Source organism: Rhipicephalus microplus, chromosome 1 (assembly GCF_043290135.1).
Source record: "Rhipicephalus microplus isolate Deutch F79 chromosome 1, USDA_Rmic, whole genome shotgun sequence".
NCBI classification, from domain to species: domain Eukaryota; kingdom Metazoa; phylum Arthropoda; class Arachnida; order Ixodida; family Ixodidae; genus Rhipicephalus; species Rhipicephalus microplus.
In genome coordinates this window covers 242264352-242287415 of record NC_134700.1, presented here as the reverse complement: position 1 = coordinate 242287415, position 23064 = coordinate 242264352, and positions in this window count along the sequence as shown.

The following is a 23064-nucleotide window of genomic DNA, read 5'->3' as shown; positions in this document are numbered from 1 at the left end:
TGAGAAATTGTTGTTGCGTAAAGAGGCTACCATTATCGTGCTTACTATCCACACCAGCAGTGGTAAGTTGAAGTGTTCTTCTTATATTAGTCTATGAGCATCACTAATGGCGACATGAAGTGTTCTTTACAGTGTGACAATCTAAATATCACACGTAACTTTCGTTAGCGTACTCTCCCGGGGACCGAACAATGCTTCATTATACCTTGCTGAATGAAGAGAACACAAAACAAGGGTTTATATTGGTTGGACTGCTATAAAAGTGGAGTCAACATCGAAATCATATTTCGGGACAACGTGGCATCATGCCTGCGTCAGAATTTTGCATAAGTAATGTTTATTGATTTGTTCTAAAATTAGATAACCAGCATTCCAACCACAAATAAAGTTCTACCTATCTTATTTCTGTACAGCGCCTTTTCCCAAAGGAGTTTCAAGACCTGGCATGGCTGTGTGGAGGAGTACTTAATTTCCACGCAGAACGCTTGGATTTGATTTCTGCTGAGATTCCAATTTTAATCTTAGCATTCCTCAGGTCTATACTGCCGACGCTTATTTCTCCTAACGCTCTGAAATTTTTAGTTTATAATGCACGTTTTCGTGGGAGCCTTCTGCGTCAACGTAAGCGTTTCTGTCCAGGACATGAGTTTACGATAGCATAACAGCGTCCCGGGGTAGATATAAGCTGCCAGTCACCTGTAGCGCATTCCTGCCTACCACGGAAGGTGGTACACGGATATGTGTCACAAGTGTATGGAACAAAAGGCTTGACAACGTACGCGATACGATTTTCCCGTTATACATGTTGTTACCAGACACCCATATTCCCGATTTGATTCATATGTAGGGCTTAACGTACCAAAACAACCGTATTATTATGAGATACGCCATAGCAAAGGGCTCTAGAAATTTACTACACCTGTGGCTTTTTAACGTGCACCCTAATATCCACCTGTATCCCTCAAGGTCTCTTACTCACCCTTAGCAATTTCGGTCTAGAGCAGTGATCGTGAGGGCACCTTGGCATGGGCGGCTAGACACAGACAGACAGACAGACAGACAGACAGACAGACAGACAGACAGACAGACAGACAGACAGACAGACAGACGGACGGACAGACAGACAGACAGACAGACAGACAGAAAGGCAGACAGACAACAGCCAGACAGACAGACAACAGACAGACAGATAGACAGAAAGGCCGACAGACAACAGACAGACACACAGAGACAAAGACAGACAGGACACAGACAGACAGACACAGACAGACAGACAGACAGACAGACAACAGACAGACAGACAACAGACAGACAGACAACAGACAGACAGACAGACAAACAGAAAGGCAGGCAGACAACAGACAGATAGACAGAGACACAGACAGACAGGCAGTAGATGGATGAATAATTAATAGTGATCAGCCAGTAGTGATATCAGTGAGATGCTCGAGACTCGTGTATACTTTGCGATGTCAGTGCACGTTAAAGAACACTAAATGGTCTGAATGTTTGAAAGTTTTCTCGTATTCACATTCAGTTTTGGAGATGTGAAATTCCAAATAATATTAGTCATGAGTTTATTCTTACGACGATGCGGTGTGGGAGCCCCTTTCTTTACTTTCTCTCTCCCCCACTCCCCCTCAAAAAATACAGAGGCTGATATGAGAAGAACCACGCTTGCGATAAAAAATTGCAGCATATATACGGACTGAATGATGATGAGTGGGGCGAAGCATCTGTCAGTCTGTCCGCGCTTCTCTTCCGCCAGTTCGTTCTTGCTTCTACTCATTGATGCGTCCGTCCGTCCGTTCTTCTGTCCGTGAGTCTGTTCATGCGTCAGCTGGTCTGTGCGTCCATCCACTCGTCTATGCGTCCGTCCGTCTGTGTGTCTGTCTGTTGGTCCGTGCGGCCGTCCATGCGTATGTGTGTCCATCCATCTCTTTGTCCATCCATGCGTCCGTCCGCGAATTTGTCTGTATTCCTGTCCATCTATCTGTCCACGCACCAATATAGTGAACACTCCAAATACCACTACCTCGCATCTTTTCATCATATCTTCATCACATAGAAGTACCGCCATCCAGCGGACATTCCAAGGACTAAACTACAGGTGGCTACCTACTACTGCTACGACGGTGACAACTACTACAACCAGTACTACTACTACTACTACATACATAGTGGACGCATGATCCATGGCATAAAGAGCTTCGCCCCTAAATACGTTAACGGGGAGGGCGTAGTTGTCTTATTCAAGGCTGCATCAGTTGCTGCCTTGATGAAGATTTGACCATTTGCCAGATAGGTTCCAGCAAGCACCGTGAGTTTATAAATTTTTCATGGCAGTAAGGAAGAGTGCTGTACTCTATAACCGGGAGGCTAAGCGCGCGTTTTCTAATTAATTTTGCCTTTGCTCTGCATATGCCTCGCAGTAAACCTTTTAGCAGGATCACCAAGTAATCTATCAAAGATGACTATTGTTTGCCTTCCGAGTATGGCTATAGGACAGCAGGTGATGTAATTATCAGATAAGCAGCCTAGCCATGAGGAACCGGCAGAAAGCTCGTCTCCGCTCATCTACTTTAATTCACCTCTTCTATTATTGCATTTTGCTTTTCATGCTAGCAAAACAGTGCTAGACATAATATTTTTACATTTATTTACGTTATTTTTTGCTCCATTTATTGCGCTAAAGAAAGGAATCGGAATGTAGTTATATTCACAAACGATGTCATAGAAGATTCTATATGTTGAGCGTGAGGGCAATTACTGTAGGATTGCAGATTGCAGTTTATGCCTAAGTAGTAATATTTTATGATAAAAAGCCAAATGCTTTTGTTCAAGGTATGCAGAAGCATTACTACATTTTTATTGTGGTATTTAGGCATGTCTTCTTATTACTACCAACTTTTTCTCTTATAACGACTTTACAACGGTAAGCACGAGTGATAACTAGTCTGTATCTGTATTATAAGTAATAAAACAAACAGGAAAATAACAATAAAAAAAAGACAGAAAGGAAGAAATAAAGAAATAAAGAAATAAAAAGGAGGCATTAAACAATGCATGATTGCTTGCTCGCGGCAATATTGAGGAGGCTTATAGAACTGAACGTTGGAACCTTGCTTCTTGAATGAGATGGCAGCTTTCAAAAGAAGTCATCACACAACTGACCCTACATGTTCCTAACTGCCCTACTTGCATTTGTCTCTTGGTATCTTTCTCTCATCCGCCTGCGTTTTCTTGATATATCAGTGATTGTTTTTGCGGCTGTTCCTATTTCTATAGCTTTTTGTAGCGGGCACTTTTACCTCTTACTTTTTACCAACATTTTTTTTCTTACTTCCTCAATACTGCTCTGCGTTGTTGGACTAGTGCAACTGAACACATTTAAATTTGTTTTCTCTTTACCAGTATAACGATTCAGGCTTCCTACCTCTCGCCACTTTTCAATTTACGCGTCCTTCATACTTTCCCACAGCCCTTACTTCATTTTTGTTCATTTGCTGTGCGTTTTCCATTTCGCAATTCTAGCCTCTCAACGCATCTACTAACTTCTGCATCTTATCAGAGAATCCTAGGACGACTTTTTGTGTGTAGTAACCGATGGCCGCATTTCTGTTACGGCGTTTTTACGACCGCGATCTCACTCTTTCTTTTCCCCTTGTGAACGACCTTCATTACGGTTGCGATGCATCAGAAAACATATCGCCGTTCTTGCATACTTCTCGTTCAAGTACTTTTTTTTTTGCTTGCCAGGCTCCACAATTTCTCGTGCATTGGTAGCACTTCCTGCGCGAGAGATTCAAACTGCGAACTGGTGTTACTTCATTGCGACCATAACTTCAGTTGTTGCCATTCCCTGGTTCAGTTTGCCGTACTATGTTCCTCATATGTCTATTTTCAGCACCCCCATAACGACGCTCGTGGGACTAGATAAGGTGCTCTCCGTGATTATATTTCAAAGAGCTGGAAACCAGAAAACAAAATTGAGGCAGTTTCAGGAATATGGGTTTTGGTTTCGTTAGTTTCATTGTTTGATAACTACCGACCTAACGGTGACCAAGGCCGCTGAAGTAACAAAATGAACAGATTTGTATAAATCAAATGGCTTGCACAAACATGTCGAAGCCGTAATTCGAAAATGTTCAGACGGTATACGTAACGAAATGGGCTCCCCAATGTGGCGTGGTAACTCCCGAATGTGGGTTGGTAAGTCCCCACTGTGGGGTGGTAACTCCTCAATGTGGGGAGTAACTCCCAAATGTGGCGTGGTAACTCCCCAATATAGGATGGTATGCTTAACAAGAGCGAGAGTGTAGCTTTTCTGTTTATTACTTTCCTTTTGATAAGAACTACTGAATCATTTCTACCATTGTTTCAATTACGTAGTTCATCGGCATTTTTCTACTGGACGCTTTACACTCTTCCACGCTATAGGGTCTCATCTACTGTCAATATAGAATTATTTTTCGTCCCACAAATAGGAAAAGCTAGAATGTCGGAAGCATAACTTTTTCGCTCATCAGAAAAAAAAAACGAAATGTATAATCTTCACATGCTCAAACGTTATTGGCATATCACTAAAACTCCTTGTTTCGAGAAACCCTTTACTATATTGCCGCGCGCTTGAGCTGCCAGCGCAAAAGAGGCAGACGAAGTGGCAGTTCCCCTCGTGCCATTGTTCTGTTTTTGGCTGCGCTGAGCCGACCGCTCTTCGGACTTTTGTGAGGACGCCTTAAAAACGTCTCCTGTCTCTTTAACGTGACATTTTAATGGTGGAGGTGCTGGGTAACCTCACCTATGCAACAGACTCCTTCTAGCAGCCGGAACGTGACCCAAAACCCAGAGCTTACGCCGGTACACCGTTTCAGTCGGAGGATTCGAGGACTGTCCCCCGAGTTTGTGCCTCACAGTACAAGTACGTCGACTGGTATGGAGAATACTGTTGCTGTCACCGCTTCCCCTACCGCTGGAGCCGCCGCTGCTCCAACCGCTGCACCCGCAGCTGCACCCACTCATTACACGCTACAAAAACCACGTGTTCCGAGTCCCTTTCGTGGTGGCCTCTATGAAGATGTGGAAGATTGGCTGGCTGAGTACGAGTACGTAGCGGATTTCAACGGGTGGGACGAAGTAGCGAAGCTCAAGAATGTGTACTTTAGTCTTCTGGATGGTGCTCGCACATGGTTCCAGAACCGCAAGGGCCTCCTAACGTCGTGGCATGAGTTCTGTCACAGGCTCCGCGAAACGTACTCGAGTCTCGATCGTCGAGAGCGCGCTGAAAGGGCCCTCCAGTCCCGCATGCAGATGCCTAATGAAGGTGTGGCTACATACGTGGAGGATATGGTTCATCTGTTCACTCGCGCCGATCCAACCATGCCGGAAGACAAGAAGCTGCGACACTTGATGCGAGGTGTGAAAGAGCAGCTCTTCGCTGGACTCATTCGTAGTCCGCCTAGAACGGTCGCGGAGTTCCTCACTGAAGCCGTCGCCATGGAAAAGGCGCTGCAGCAGCGGAACCAGTACGATCGGCAAGTGAATGCTACCTATACCACCGGGCTAGGCTCGTTCCCGACCGACGTGGGAGCGCTTCGCGAGCTGATACGTTCGGTTGTTCGCGACGAGCTACAACAGCTGCAACAGCTGAACCAGGCGCAGCAGCAGCCTTCCACGAATTGCATCGCCACCATCATACGTGACGAAGTTCAGCATGCGCTCGGCACACCTCGCCGCGAGACACCAACGCAGGTTGCTGCACCACTTCAGGCGTTCGCAACTTCAAGTGAACCTCTAGGGGTGACCTACGCAGACGTATTGAGACGCACCGTTCCGTCGTCCACGACACCATCCCCAGTGAGTGGTTTCCAGCGCACCACTTATACCGACACGTTCGAACACAACGCACCTGCACCAGTCCCACTACCAGCCGCAACCCCGTACGCCACACTACAGTCCGCACAGGTGGTCCCTTATTTTGCAGACACTCGACCCGTCATGCGTAAATCCGACATATGGCGCATGCCCGACCGACGACCGCTTTGCTACCACTGCGGTGAAGCGGGTCACCTCTACCGAGACTGCCAGTACCGCCGACTTGGGCTGCAGGGTTTTCCTGCCAATTCACCCCGCCCCCGGTTTGGACAGAGACCACCAGAAATTGAAGATTTTATCGCTCGGCAGAACGTCCCACTCAGGCGTCAGTCGCGCTCACCGTCACCGCGGTCGTCATCTTATTCAGGCAACGGAAATCGAAGGCCGCAAGGACGGTCTCCGAGCCCTCGCCTGGAAAACTAACGCCAGCGACCTTTCGAGGCGAGGCCGCTGATTCTCGACGTGATGAAGACCTCGCCCTCCAATCGACGCGACATCGGACCAACGGAAATTCGACTACGCCGGCGCCTGTATCCCAGCTGAGCGACTTTTCAATGGACATACCTGTGCTGCTCGACGGTCGCAATTTAACTGCCTTAATAGACACTGGTGCTGACTACTCGATTATTAGCGGACAATTGGCACGTACCTTGAAGAAAGTGATAATGCCTTGGACAGGATCGCATGTACGTACAGCTGGCGGACATGTTGTAACGCCGGTTGGTTTGTGCACGTCCAGGCTACAAATACGAGGCTGCACGTTTTTGGTCAGCTCCATCGTGCTACGTGACTGCTCCCGCGAATTAATTCTCGGCCTCGATTTTCTTCGGGAATATGGCGCCGTAATCGACCTACGGCGACGCTGCATTTCCTTTTCGACAGTCAACGCTACGTCAAGGGACTCCAACCGCCGTACAACCGCCCTCCGTGTTTCCGACGACAGTGTCACAATACCACCTCGTGCAAGTATCCTAATTCAGGTGACTTCCGAAGGAACCAGTGACGGTGAAACAGTGGCAGAGTGCAACGTCTCCCTGCTGCTGGCGCTTGGAATTTCTGTGGCACGAGGCATCATTGACATTCGGAACGGTACAGCCGAGGTCATGATTACAAATTTCACCAATGAGCATCGTCACCTTTTCCGGGGCACTGCGGTCGCCTACGCTGAAGCCTTGGAGGACGTCATTGAGTGTTTTGCCTGTGAAGACAGTAGCCGCAATGGACAAACCGTAATAGATGTTGACATGAACAGTGCACTGCCAGAAGAGAACCAGAGGGCCTTGCGAGAGCTATTGTTTGAATTCAGGGCGTGCTTTGCTCAGTCGTCTAAAGTGAGTCAGACGCCAATTACACAGCACAGGATAATCACTTACGACGACGCAAGACCTATTCACCAACAGCCATACCGCGTCTCGCCGACAGAACGCGCAGCTATCAAGCAGCAAGTGAAAGAAATGATCGACGACGGCGTTATCCAGCCTTCGAACAGTCCCTGGTCCTCACCGGTCGTTCTGGTTAAGAAGAAGGACGGTACGCTTCGCTTCTGTGTAGATTACAGAAAGCTCAACAACGTCACAAAAAAAAGATGTTTATCCGCTGCCGCGTATTGATGACTCGCTTGACCGACTACGACGAGCGAAGTATTTTTCTTCCCTGGATTTAAAGAGTGGCTACTGGCAAATTGAGGTTGATGAGCGCGACCGCGAAAAAACCGCCTTTGTCACGCCGGATGGCCTCTACGAATTTCGGGTGCTACCGTTCGGACTCTGCTCTGCGCCAGCTACCTTCCAACGCATGATGGACACTGTGTTGACTGACTTAAAATGGCAAAGCTGCCTTGTGTACTTGGATGATGTGGTCGTGTTTTCAACCAGCTTCTCCGAACATCTGAAGCGACTACGACAAGTACTTGAGGCGATTCGGACGGCTAACCTTACGTTAAAGCCGCAAAAATGCCATTTCGGTTACGAAGAACTAAAGTTCCTTGGACATGTCGTAAGCGCAGAAGGCGTCCGTCCTGACCCTGAGAAAACCGCCGCTGTCGCAGCCTTCCCGACTCCTGCCGATAAGAAAAGTGTGCGGCGGTTTCTTGGTCTATGCGCGTACTACCGGCGCTTTATAGGCAATTTTTCGAAAATTGCCGAACCATTAACTAGACTCACTAGAGACGATACGCCGTTCGTTTGGAGTGCTGAACAAGAATCAGCATTCACAGAGCTTCGGCTTCGCCTGGCATCACCACCTGTTCTTGGACATTTCGACGAGGAAGCCGAAACAGAAATTCATACCGACGCCAGTAACGTCGGTCTGGGCGCGGTACTCGTCCAACGGCAGGAGGGAATTGAAAAGGTTATCGCCTACGCAAGCCGAACCCTAACACGCCCGGAGTCAAACTACAGTACCACGGAGAAGGAGTGCCTTGCTGTCGTGTGGGCAATTGCTAAGTTTCGACCTTACCTTTACGGCCGTCCATTCAGAGTAGTGACGGATCATCACTCGCTGTGCTGGCTTGCGAACCTCAGAGACCCCTCCGGACGACTGGCAAGGTGGAGCCTACGTCTGCAGGAGTACGACGTCACTATCGTGTACAAGTCCGGTCGTGCACACGAAGATGCGGACACGTTGTCACGCGCGCCAGTTGAGCCTGCCGCTCAGAGCTTCGAAGAGGACTGCCCTTTCCTTGGCTCCGTAAGCGTAACAGACTTGGCTTTACGGCAGCGAGCAGATGCTCAATTGCGACCTATCATTGAACATCTAGAGGGCCGCAACGTATCACTGCCCCAGCATATAACTCGCGGATTGTCATCCTTCTGCTTACGACAGGGCGTGTTGTACAAGAAGAACGCAGCCGCCAGCAACAAAACTTACCTGTTGGTCGTCCCCGCAGAGCTGCGTGAGGAAATTCTATTTGCCTGCCACAACGAGCCTCCATCGGGCCATCTGGGCATCACCCGAACCATCGCTAGGGTACGAAAGTCTTACTACTGGCCGAAACTTGCCGCTTGCGTTAAACAGTACGTTCAAGCCTGCCGCGAATGTCAGCGCCGAAAATCCCCATCTGTTAAGCCTGCGGGATTACTTCACCCTATCGAGCCACCCAGAACACCCTTCGATCAAGTCGGCATGGACCTCCTGGGTCCGTTTCCCTTGTCATCTTCCGGCAACAAGTGGATAATCGTCGCTACAGATTATCTAACCCGCTATGCTGAAACTAAGGCGCTTCCTAAAAGCACGGCTTGTGAAGTTGCTCAGTTTTTCATCGAGAGAATTGTATTACGCCACGGTGCTCCATCCTGTGTCATCACAGACCGAGGAACAGCGTTTACAGCAAGGCTCCTTGAACAAGTTTTTCAGTTAAGTTACTCCACGCATCGCAAGACAACAGCGTATCACCCTCAGACAAATGGACTGACCGAGCGGCTTAACAAAACGATGACTGATATGCTGTCCATGTACATAGACGTACAGCACAAGACGTGGGATGAAATACTGCCTTACGTAACATTCGCGTATAATACCGCTACGCAAGAGACCACACGATTCACTCCGTTTCGTCTTCTATACGGTCGGGACGTTCAGACGATGTTGGACGCAATGCTCCCATGCGACATTGACAACATCGAGAATCTCGACGAAGATGCTGAGTGTTTCGTGCAACGAGCCGAGGAAGCACGTCAACTAGCCCGCGTAAACATCAAGAAACAACAAGGCGTCGATGCACAGCGCTACAACCGCTGCCACAGACAAGTCGATTATAAACCAGGTGACCAGGTGTTGGTTTGGACCCCTGTGCGCTGCAAAGGTCTCTCTGAGAAGCTTCTCAGTCGGTATTTTGGCCCGTACAAAGTGCTACGACAAGTGAGCGACGTCAATTACGAAGTCCTTCCGGACGGAAGCCAACCACCCCGACGCCGACAGCTACGACCCGAGATTGTGCACGTGGTGCGGTTAAAACCGTACCACACACTGTGACAATGTTTTTTTTTTTACGATACACGCTTCGTTTAGCATCGAGGCGATGCTCTTCAGGGAGGAGGGGCAGTGCCGCGCGCTTGAGCTGCCAGCGCAAAAGAGGCAGACGAAGTGGCAGTTCCCCTCGTGCCATTGTTCTGTTTTTGGCTGCGCTGAGCCGACCGCTCTTCGGACTTTTGTGAGGACTCCTTAAAAACGTCTCCTGTCTCTTTAACGTGACAATATATACTTCAAGCATTGCTCAAGAGCTATTTTCATCAGGGACAGACAAATCCTGCTTTTTAACGTAGCTCGTTGATAAAAAAGACTGTATTTGCAGTGAACTTCATATTTTCCTTTCTTCTCTCAGAGTCCATTATGTGATAATGCTTTACTTTCTCCCTTCCCTTGATAGAAAAATCAATGTGAAATTTCACCACCTCAGTCATAATTTAGTGATGTTTATCAGGCTATACATAGTCTGTTAATCCAATCAAAAGTTTTGCTTCCAGTATAGAGCGTTGTTTGTGAAGAAAGATCTTTATTTACTGACATCCGCGGGGCCTCACGGGAACCTTTACGATACAGGACCTCTACTCACTAAAGTTCAATCAGATAGGCGATGCCTGAAGGGGAGGATGCGAGGATCACGTTCCTTCACCGGATGCCCCGTTGTCAGGTTGCGTTAGTGTGTGACGGATATCCGGGACATCAATCACTTTGCGATACTCGATAACATTTTGAACAAACGTTGACAACGTTCCTTGGTAAACATTTCCTGGAGCCATAGTGAAACTGGCAACACACACACAAACACACACACACACACGCACACACACACACACACACACACACACACCGCACACGCACACGCACACACACGCACGCACACACACACGCACACACGCACGCACGGACACACACACACACAAATAAACAAACAAAACAAAACACGAATGAAGCATGTCACGATGGGTTTATGTGCATCACCTAAGCGCATCATCCTGTCGTCACTTGCTTAGTCCATTTTTTTTATTTGAGCGCTAAAACTTCAGCCACGTATAACAACCAAGAAGCCCACCCTAACACTCCGGCATTTCTTAGAGTGCTTTTTAGACTAAGAAAATAGGCTGCTGTTTTAACAGACCTCTTTGTTTTCATTTTTCAGGTATACGTATGCGTCTGTACGATGTGTGCAGTTCATCGCTCCTAATACTACCTGTGTTTATTTTCCCGCTCATGGAGAGAAAGAATTCACTTTAGAATTGTCCTGAAGTGACATAACCTAGAAGCAATATAGAAATCACGTCATGTAGGAAATAAAAGCCACGAGCAGAAAGCTGTCGCGAGATTTTATTGTGAATGCAGTGATGCCTTCACACGTTTTGACGGCATATTTTGTTGTATTTTTTAAGAGTATGATGAGAACTTCGATGTGTCCTGTAAGCCGGTTATGAAATGCGCATTATAATATGAAAGAAGTGTATTGGTTGAAAAAGTGACATCACATTCGCGTTCGCCTGTTGATGCACACATTGACGGTTGTCGATCTAATTTGTCGTATACTTCTAATTTACGTGGTAGAACAACCTGTCACTGACATCTCTACTATCCCTTCATATGCATTCCTTCTGAAACGACCAATGCAATCTTCGTTATCATATAATTAGCTACATACCATATATGCAAAATCCTGTTGATAACTATATAGGTTGTTTGGGTAGTACTATATAGTGCAGTTGTTTAGCTCGTTTTCGTACACCTTATCATGGTGTGACGAAAATAGCAGAATAAGAATTAACGATAGTTCTAAGTATATAAATATGCATCAACAAAATGGGAACTGTGTTTTACTAAATAATCGCTGAACACAATTTCGTTTCTGCTGCCATATACAATATGCTGCGATTCAGCGTAGAACATGATAAGTTAATTAAAATTTTGCTTCCATTTTTATGGCTGAGGATCACATCGCCTAAGCCGATTTGTAACGCAGTTATATTTGCATATCATGATTGAGCAGTGACCAACTTTGGAGAGGTCACGAGAAGGGTTCTGATTCCGTGCCAAGGATGGGATCACCAGCCGGTAATTAGGTGACAGGATTAAAGGACCGTTCTGCTTTTGTTTGAGGAGTTTATGCTTTAAAAGTTGAAATGTCAAAGTTCAAACACGTGTTTCAATAATCAGAGCTGTAGGTTTTTGGAATCACAGAGGGCTGAGCTAGTTGGGACGTATTCATTTTAAAATACAGGGCTTGCCAACAGGGGCAGATGAAAGTGAGGACATTGCAGACGCTGTCCAACAACTGTGAAGCGGCACAATGGCGCCTTCATACGAAGTCTTAAATCTACCACGTACTGTCGCGTATATACTATCGTATCTACCATCACGTGCTCACACGAATAGATTTCTTAACTCATCCGTGTACTACCAATGGACTAGTCGCTGAATAAGATCGCTCGCGCCGCATTTCAGACTCCGTTAAAGAGGAACCAAACTACATATAGCGCGTCACGTTGTTCACACATGTACGGCGGAGCTATAAGCTATCCTCGATTTTGGCCAAACATGCTGAGTCCACCCTTCACAATTTAGCTTGAAAGAAGAAAGTTCACTATAGATAATTGCTGACTCCCGAGATGTATTTAGCGTTTGCAAACACACTCACACTACCACTGCTGTTGTGCAACAACAGCGTTTTTACGTTGGGAACAAGGACATGATTTACCATTGCACTCGATTATGGGCAATGTGGGCATAACAAGAAATGTACGGGCACACCGACAGGTGCGCGCAATACTATCCACGCGGTCGAAACCACCTGAACACATATTCCGCAGTGCACCATAAGAAATTGAAGAACACAGTTATTGCTACGATCGCATGAAAGCCTCTATGTATCTAACCATTTAGACATACCTCCAATGGCTTGAAAAGCGTCACTGCTCAGATTTGGGTGCACGTAAAGAACTCCAGGTGGTCTAAATTTCCGCAGACCTCCACTACGGCGTCCCTCATAATCATATGACGGTTTTGGAAAGTGAAATCCCACATATCAATCAAATCAATCGTCAAAAGCGTTACAGGATTCTCAATGACGCTCGTAAAAAGAAGTTAACGAACGCTACAATCGGCTTGCAAAGGACGCTGTCATATATGTCGATGAGCATTTGTGTGCGGAAATGAATAGACTACTGGGAATGGCCATTTCACGAAAGCGTGAAGATGATTGGAAGTTTGTTTGGACAAGAAATGGGAATATCTTTGCCCATCACGCGGCGACGTCACCTATTGTGGGAATCTGTCGAGATAATGACACTGAGAACATTAGCAGTGCTCAAGAAGTGAAGCTTTTAAAGTATCGAGTGATGTCGTTTTTCTTTTTATCATGATGTCGGCTAGTTACATTGCCTCTGAAGACATTCAGCACATCGTAAAATCTCGACCGAACGTCAATCGTGGGCTCAAAATGTTGCATTTAAACACACGATCACTTCAACTAAAAATGACGCTGTTATTTCACTGTTGGAATTGTGTGGCACAAACTTCAAGCTTTTATTGTTCCCAGAGAAGTGGTATACTGATGAGTCATAACATTTCATAATACGTGGGTTCCATCACTTTTTTTTTAAATTGCGTGGAGAGTAGAGGTGGTGGCGTTGCCATTCTAAAAACACTGGATTTTTGTCAAGTAATCGAATAATATAATACTGTCGTAAAAAAAAAGAACTATGGATGCCTACGCATGAAGAAGACCTCAAATGTATTTGCCGTTCTGTGTCGCTCTCCTGGTGGTTTTACGGCTGATTTCCCCTCATTTCTTCATCGTCTTTTATCACATGCGAGCGCTATGGAATATATGCTTACTATAGGTGACAATTTTAATACAGATGCCTTAAAGAGCTCAGTTACAAGTAAATAATCTAAATACGTTCTTGAGTGAAGATCATTTGAAAATCCCTTTACTATGCTCCACGTATTACTGAATCCTCATCGTAATTATTGAGCATGTTTATTACCAATGCTAGCGCAGAAGAAACAATTTCTGGGTTACCAGTTCTGACAAAAGCAATCACTGACCTGTATTTTAAAGTGCATAAAAAACTAGAGTACGTGAAATTGGAAGAATCCACGTACCGTTCTTTACGGCGAAAACATTGGAAGACTTTAGGCCCTGTATCATGCATTCAAATTGGAATAAAATAAATTGCTGATGAAGATGCAAACAAATCGTAAAACGACTCTATCGCAAAAGAAACTCTACTTCGAATCAAATTCAAGACGTGATTATGACGTGGCGAAGCCCTTTAAGGTCCCGGATTCTCGGCGTCTAATTTCGTCACGGTGTGTGATGTAGTCGTGATCCATCATAAAAAGGAATGTCCGCCACAAAAATTGTGATCATTGTACTACTCACCACCTGTCCAATAAAAATGAAGGCAGAAGTTAGCAGACGACGTAAGTGAAGCTGAAACACCGTTCTCTACATGCCGTTGAGAATTAAACCAGCTATGATGGAAAGAAGGTTACGAAGGAGAATGAGAAGAACAACGCTGCCATGCTTCACCCTGCCCGAGGTTTCACGTTACAGGAGCTGAAACAGCTTTTCCCACACGCTTCGCTTTTCCTGAGCTTTCTTTCTTTCTTTCTTTCTTTCTTTCTTTCTTTCTTTCTTTCTTTCTTTCTTTCTTTCTTTCTTTCTTTCTTTCTTTCTTTCTTTCTTTCTTTCTTTCTTTCCTTCTTTCTTTCTTTCTTTCTTTCTTTCTTTCTTTCTTTCTTTCTTCCTTTCTTTCTTTCTTTCTTTCTTTCTTTTTTATTTATTTCCTGTTTTTCCTTCCTTCCTTCCTTTATCTTTTTCGTTCTTTTTTGTTTCTTTGCCTGTCTGTCAGCGAAACATCAGCGAAACATTTCGGCGGTTGGATTTTGAATTGTATTGCGCAATGTAGAGCTAATTTTGTCAAATTCGCGTAAGCTTAAGGGAACCGATTTTTACATACGCGAAGATTTTTCTAAGAAAACGCGACAAGCTCGCCGAAAGCTTCTGGAATACGCAAAGGCTCAAAACATACACTTTAACCTATCCGTTGATAAACTTCGCATTGACACTAACACCTACGTTTTCGATCGCTCTTGCAACGTATTTGTGCTGTCTACGAGATAGCTAGAGGCTAACACGAGCACGCGTAAGCAGAGTCAGTTTAAGTCGCCATCTTTATCTGTGTCTTTTACTAATATTCGAAGCCTATTTCCCAAGAGGGATGACTTGTGTTCTTAATTAGATGATAGTTATGCCGACATATTAATACTCACGGAAACTTGGCTCTATCCTGACGTAACCAACTAGGAATTGTTCCCAGATAAAGACAACTATAACATATATCCATGTGACCGTGTCGATAGAAGAGGACGCGGCGTCTTAATAGCAGTAAAAAAACAGTGTCATCTGTTCCCCTTGATACTAATCCCTCTACAGAGATAACTTGGACTGCATGTGTTACAATTCATGCAAAAATACTTATAGGAGCATATTGTAATCCACCGGATACCCATTCCTCTTTCCCCATATATCCACGTGACAACATAGAACGAGCTACGCAACTCTATTCACCTGACCTTATATACCTTTTTTGCGATTTCAACTGCCCGCTCATTAATTGGTCTACCATGACTACCACATGTCACGCCTCATCAAATTTTCTCGAAGTAACCCTCGACTACAACCTATCACAAGTTGTTTACCAATGTACCCGTGGTACTAAAATATTTGACCTTGTTTTCACTAATGCACCAGGAACGACTGGAGCACTTTCTTACATAGAATGATTTAGCGACCACAAGCTCCTTAACTTCCAAATCAACCTACTTGTAACTTTTACAGGCTCAGTGAGAAAAACAATCAATTTATAACCATGCTAATTTTCATCAATTCAAGACTGAGCTAGAAGATTTTTATCAGGAACTTTTTTCGCCGTCGTTTGCCTCACAAACCGTGAACGAAAACTGGATTCTTTTCAAAGAAAAAATATTACAGTTAGTTCACCAGCTTGTGCCGCTGATCTCTACATCCAACGATAAAACTAACCCTTGATTTACTAAACATCTTCGAACATTACGAAATAAAAAGAAACGTTTCTATGATACAGCAAAACGCATTGGTTCTGTGTCCTACTGGGATAAATACAAGGTCTGCTTTCAAGACTATTGTAAAGCCTTAGACACAGCTAAGAAATATTATTCGCAGGACTTGCCGTCACTTCTCAAAAAATAACCCCCCAAAAGTTCTGGCAAATAATTTAACCCTACAACAACTCTTCTAATCACATTACAATACACGATAATGAACTAACGCCACTCTCTGATGAAATTTCCGCTATTGCTTTCAATGCGTACTTTGCCTCTGTTTTTAAACAGGAAGATTGTTCCAGTGTGCCATTTGTTCCAGATCACCCTTTCGCTTTAATGGCCCCAATCATTGTCACTGCCGAAGGTATAGCACAAATCATCACGAATCTTAAGGTTTCTACTTCATCAGGCATTGATAACATTAACTCTAAAATACTTAAGAACACCACAGATATTTCCAGCCGCTTCCTCTGTCTCCTATTTAACCAGTCGCTATCATCAGGTGAGCTGCCCATGGATTGGAAGATTGTTAAGGTGATTCCCGTATTTAAGTCCGGTGACAAGCACTCGCCCCGTAATTATCGACCCATTTCACTTACATGCATATTCTGCAAACTACTTGAACATATCATGGCTTCTCGTATCTACGATCACCTTGAATCAAACAACTTCTTCTCTAATCAGCATGGCTTTGGAAAAGGCGACTCATGTGACACCCAGTTAATCGAATTCACGAGTGACCTTTACTTTAATATGAACGCTAACAAACAAACCGATTGCCTCTTCCTTGATTTCACCAAGGCATTCGATACTGTCCCTCGTCGCCGTTTAATCTCTAAATTGGCTGCACTCCGTATTGATTCATTAATCCTGTATTGCATGGCTACGAAGCTTCGTCTCTTCGCGTGAGCAACTTACGGAGATCAACGACATTTTATCTAACCTTTGCGACATCACATCCGGTGTTCCCCAAGGCAGTGTAATAGGTCCGTTACTTTTTCTAATATGCATTAGTGATTTGCCCGATAACCTTTCATTCACAGTTAGGTTGTTCGCCGACGATTGTGCCATATACCGCAACATTAAATGGTTTAATGATCATTCCGCTCTCTAAAAGTGACCTTGACCTAACCTTCCAGTGGTGCGAAACCTGGCAGATGTCCCTTAACGCCTCTAAATGTAAGTTCATCTAGTTCACCCGAAAGCATACAAATTCAGCATTTCACTATAAGATTAATGACACCGTTGTTTCAGCTACACCGTCTTACAAATATTTAGGCGTTCACCCTACATTGGATCTATCCTTGACTGCGCATATAGCAGCTGTCTCATCGAAAGCCTCTCAATCTCTCGGATATCTCCGCATAAACTTGCGCAACGCTCCTTCTAACGTACCCGCAGTATCATATATTACTTATGTTCGCCCACAGCTAGAGTATGCATCATCCACATGGTCACCATATCAAGATTACCTGGTACCTATGTTGGAAGCCATCCAGAATAGGGCAGCGAGATTCATCTCTGGAAACTACGACTATCATTCAAGCATTACCCTAATAAAACAAGACCTTGCATTTCAATCACTGGAAATACACCGCAACATTGCTCTTTTATGTCTGTTTCATAGGTGCATTTATAGTAACGAAATTCACTGTTTGCCACTTTATTCTCCTGCGCGCACTTCCCGGCGCATTCACAATGCACGTAGTTTCATGCGCATTCATGGTTACACGCAGGCATATAATTTATCACTACCTCGAGCCATTGCATATTGGAACGATCTTCCGGATCATGTTGTATATATTTCTAACCGTGAAACTTTTCGTGATAACCTGATTTCGTTGCACACCAATATTGTGTAACGCTGTTGCACCTTGATTTTTTGTATATATATTCGTCTGCTTGTCTCCTTTATTGTTACTTTGTTTGCATACTAATGCCCCCCTTACTCAATGCCCTTCAGTGGGCCTGTAAAGTATTTTGAATAAATAAATAAATAAATCAATAAGAGATGCTCAAGATCCTTCTTTTCCTGAATTTTTTTAATTTTCTGAACACTTGGCGCCACTCTACATTATGTACGTAATCAATCTCCATAGGTGTGTTATCTATGCAACTTACATTCAGCGTTGGCGTCCTTCTCCAAAATTTGAAGCAGCCATTTTCTAATAATAAAGTAGAGGTAGAGCAGGGTTGCACGTTTGTGCAAGAAGCATTGTGACCTTTCAATCTCCGAAAAACTACACTTAAAAATATGCCAAACCTTCCATGTTGGAAAAATCGAAGCAATGCAACCTCTTTGAGAGGCATATTGTTCTTAATAGGGAGGACGATAACCTCCACCAGCATGGGTTCTCCTGTGCTGCTAAGTGAATGATGGTGTCGGAGAGAATCATACAAAGGTTAGCTATACATTGCTTCATCTTCTGAAGGGTTTTCTAAGGTCACTCATGAAACTAAGTGGTTACGGCACTGAGAGCGATACCACTTTGGTAGCGAAACCCAGACGCGTGTGTCATGTTTCGTTTGAGGCACGTGGAACAGACGCCACTGATTGCCTAGCGACTACGGGGGCGATCACCTCACTTCTCAATGTTCAGTGGAAAAATGACGTGGCGGTCTGTGCATCAATTCACAACCAAAGAAAGAATCCAAGAAAAAAAAGGAAAGAAAGAAAGCGGCCGGTGCCATATATACAGCGACAAGAAAGCATACGTCGTTTACACGAAGAGAAATACAGATGGTCCCTATAAACGGGAAACTTAAAGCAGCCTATAGCTGAGGAACAGACAAAAGGCAGACGTATAAATATATAAAAGATAAATATTACCATTTTTCACTGGGCTAACCCCGTTTGACGCGACATAGCTCGGTTTCGCCTGCTTTAGAAATAATTGTGATAATTTATTGGAAGAGGTTTGACATTGTAGCAAGCACGCAAACGACGAAGGCGGGAAGGAAAGTTCAACATGTTACATTTTGCGAATTAAAAGGAAAGAGTCACGTATTGAAGATTTCGAGACATTATCGTGCAAGGGTGGCAGGTTTTTCGCTTAGTATGGTTGTAAAAAGTGAGTAATGAAAATTGTGATTCCCAGTAATGAAAAGGTAAGAAATTCCTGAATGGAAGAATAGTTATCACTGGTTTTTGTTGGGTATTCAGCATGTCGTATAAATTCAAGATCATTTTTTAAAATGTTTGTACACCTATTGGCTAGAGTGTGTGTTTTACCCTTGAAAAAAAAAGTCTCATTGAGTGAATCGGTTCTCTTGATGGTTTAGCTTTGCACGTACTCTAACATGTCGTTAAGGCTTCGCCTTCAAAAGTTACCTGTACTTTATTTCGTAGCTGCTCTCCGAGTAATCTGTTCTTTATTATTTTTTTATTTTAGGTCGGACGTATTGCTCCTCGCTCTCTCTGAAGCTCAGCCGTTTGCTTACAACAATTACACATTAGCACTTGGAATTACCCGTGCCGGTTTTATGATATAGACCTCTATGATCCCATTTTTACCCACCAAAACGTTAACCACACCACCATTGCGTGACTCTCAAAAACACGCAGCAATTACACGTGTCAAAGGAAGAGCTAGGGCATAGATATTTTTTGCTTTTGCGTTAGTCTAGTTAGCAATGGAAGCCGTCTGGCAGCCAGTGCAGTCGCTTCTACTTTACCCGCTAGAGAATTTTCGAGCCTCTGGTAATTTTCTGCGAGCGAAACCGAAGCTACAAACCATTACGAGGTGGTGGTGGCAGCATGCGATCGATGAAACAGACCAACCAAGCACGCAGATGTGCTTGCGAGACTAGTGAAGGCAGCAATCAACTCATATGCGACACACGCCACCAGGGATTTCAGTGAAGTGTGTGTTCTCGGCTGCGCTTGACAATACGTTCTTTTTTTTCTTTGTTATATGTTCTCTATTGTCCTAAGGGAATTTTCGTAGTTACTAAGCGAAAAAAAAAAACCTTGCTAGTGGTTCGGTGATAACGTACAACAAGATCTTTCAAACGACTATTTTGTTTTGTTTCTTCGCATTCAATTACGCTGCAAAAAATATACTCACAAGCTTTCACTAATAGAAATTTCTGATTGGTTAGCACCATTCTACTACACGCCAAATTTTCAGAAGGCGAGGCACTTTCGATGCCAAACATAATACATAATAGTTCATTGACTAATCTGGTCTCGTAAAGCGGCACAGATATCAGGCCTCCCGGCAGCGTCACGACAATAGCCAGTCAGTGCTGGCTATTGTCGTGCTGACAACAGCCAGCAGGATGGGTGGTCAAGCTAAATAGAGCTGCAGTTAAAGATGTAACGATTTCGGCAAATCACACACCTTGCGAGAATAAGTTTCATAAGAACAGTCTAGCTGTCTATGAAGCATTTGTTGCTCTTGAGAAAAGCGTTACGAGGTGGACCGACGTGTTTTTGTGAGCGTAGCAGTACATTGTCAAAATACCAGGAACACTGGTAATTCAAGGATAAATTATGGTCGTACGTAATATCAGCACTCACGTGAAAGCAAATGCGTAAGTATTATCAAAACGAAGTGCACTTTACGGTGAATATCCCACGCAACAATCATTGACGTGTTTCGTTAGCAGCCTTTGAATATAGCTTGCTGTATCATAGGAATACAAATGAAAGTTTATTAGACTGCTGTAATAAGGAAGCCAATGCTGGAACTACAATTGGCGTTATCAAAAAAATTTGACACCTGTATCACAGGAGTTCATGTCTAATGTTTATTGCAGTGAAATTAAGTTAGATAGGGAGCATCGCAGCTGTGATTGATGTTGCACCAAACTTACGCCTGCAGGGTATTTCTCCAAAGCAGTTTCCAGGCCTGGCATGATTCTGTGGTAGAAAATGCCTGACCCCAGAACAGAATGTGCTGGGAACTTGACGTTTATTCCTTGCGTTTGTCTGGTCAACACTACCGATGCAAGTATTTTTACCGTTCTTGTCAATAAATTACCGATGCCTGGTTTCACCGTTTCTGGGTAGATATAATAGGTGAATCATTTGTGGCACATACCCGCATACCATGGCCTGTGGTATCCGCGCGGGTACGTGCCCCACGCATCTGGAGTAAAGCGTTTCACGACGTACACGACAATAAATTCACAATATTCATGTTGAGACGAGAAAGTCATTTTAACCAAGCCCCTGTACCCTTCTAAGCTACTTTTGGGAGTTAAGGAAGCAATTATAAGAGCACCCAGATGTAAGCGGAAAAACATAGAGGCATACAGATAGATAGATAGATAGATAGATAGATAGATAGATAGATAGATAGATAGATAGATAATATCGCGCCAGCTGTGTCTACATTATTATTTAATTTTATTTTCGCATTGATTTATTGACTGGTATGTGAGGTTTAACTTCCCAAAACCACCATATGATTATAAGAGACGCCGTAGTGAAGGACTGCGGAAACTTTGATCACCTGGGATTTTTTTAACGTGCACTGAAATCTGAGCATACGGGCCTACAAAATCCCGCGTGCGAGTACACATTGAACCAAAGTGAACCGAAACAAATGTAAAGAATTATGTGTGGATAAACTCCACATAATATATGCACAGTAATCACTTCGAGATAGCGTAACCAGTTCCACTGGGTTAACAGGCCTGTTACATGGTGTGTGCCTTGTGGCATGTATCACTTAATTTTTTGCCTCCACATTCTGAAGTGGAAATGTTGGCCACATCATGTGCTCTGTGTGACCGTTAGGCGCCATATCTCTAACAAAAGATGTTATTGCTGTTTAGATCCGAGCAACATATCATAGTTTGTTGTAGTGGCAGAACCAACATGCAGTTGGTCTTACCAAAACCATCGACATCCTCGTTCTGTTAGCACTATGTTTCGATCAAATGTCTATGCTACGTCCCCTATGATTCTTTTGGCTCTGCATCCCTTTTGGATCATGTGAACACACGCTTGTAAGTGCATAGGTGAGATGTATACATTGTTAATGAGGCGTGTTACGCTTCTGCACTTCGCGCAAGGAAGAGACGCAGAAGTTACTGCTCACTCAGTTTATCTCAAATTTTGTCTGATGCTTCTCTCCTCATTTCCACCCCATTCATCAATGCTTCGCAATTCGAGCTTGCCTGAGAGATTCTCGCTGTTGCTGTTCGTTTCAGCGCCAGGCATTCCCACCTACTGTATTGCTCTTCTGGAGTTCGTCCGGCCCTGGAAGGCTCCAGACGATTATCCAGGAGGCTATATAATCGCTTGGACGCACACGGCCTGGACTTCGCTGTCTCGTGTGGCAACCACGCCACTCGGGTCGTCATCGTCTGTCTCACCCGCTCTAACGCGCGCAGTCTGGTAAGTTTTCAGAATGGCTTTGAGGCCTGTTCCTCTACAAGGGCTATCTCTATGCAGGAGTAATAACACTGCCCACGGCATACTCCTGGCTTTGTCAGTGAATTGTGCTCTGCCTACAGTGAAGTAAAAGCCTCGGCCAGAGCTCTCGGGGTATATAATATATATATAAAAGCATATAGGCTACATTTCAGGCAATGTTTTTATTCGTGCACATCCTCACCACAACCTGGTCTTCTTTCTCGGTTCTCCGGGATTGGAAAATATTTATCGAATAAGCTTTAACCACGGCGGACATGTCAAGCACATATTTTCAAGTGTTCTCGTAAGGCTGTTAGCAAGACTGCGGTTGTTGTGCTGTCCATTTTGCGATTGTAATTCGTGTTCGTTAAGCTGTTGTCTCGACTGTTTGTTGATCTGAGTGACGCGTAAGCAACGAAGGTGTAATACGCATGAGGTGAATAACTGTGCGTTCGTGTATTCGGGAAAGGGTTGGCTTTATAAAATAAGCTCGCTTATGCAAACCATGCTTCATGTCTAAATACACGCTCGTATCTTGTTACCAATACATGGCATGCTAAATTATTTCCAAGAAACGATAATATAGTAATCATGCGTGGGTCACAGTTTGGAGCGTTGGCTTTGAAATTCCGTTTCCGCCATCCACGTCGGCAAATTTCTTTATGACATTGGAGAAAGAAACCACGCTTCATTTGCAGGAACGCGCACTACGGAATTCACTGCGCCCATTCCTCAATAAACTACGA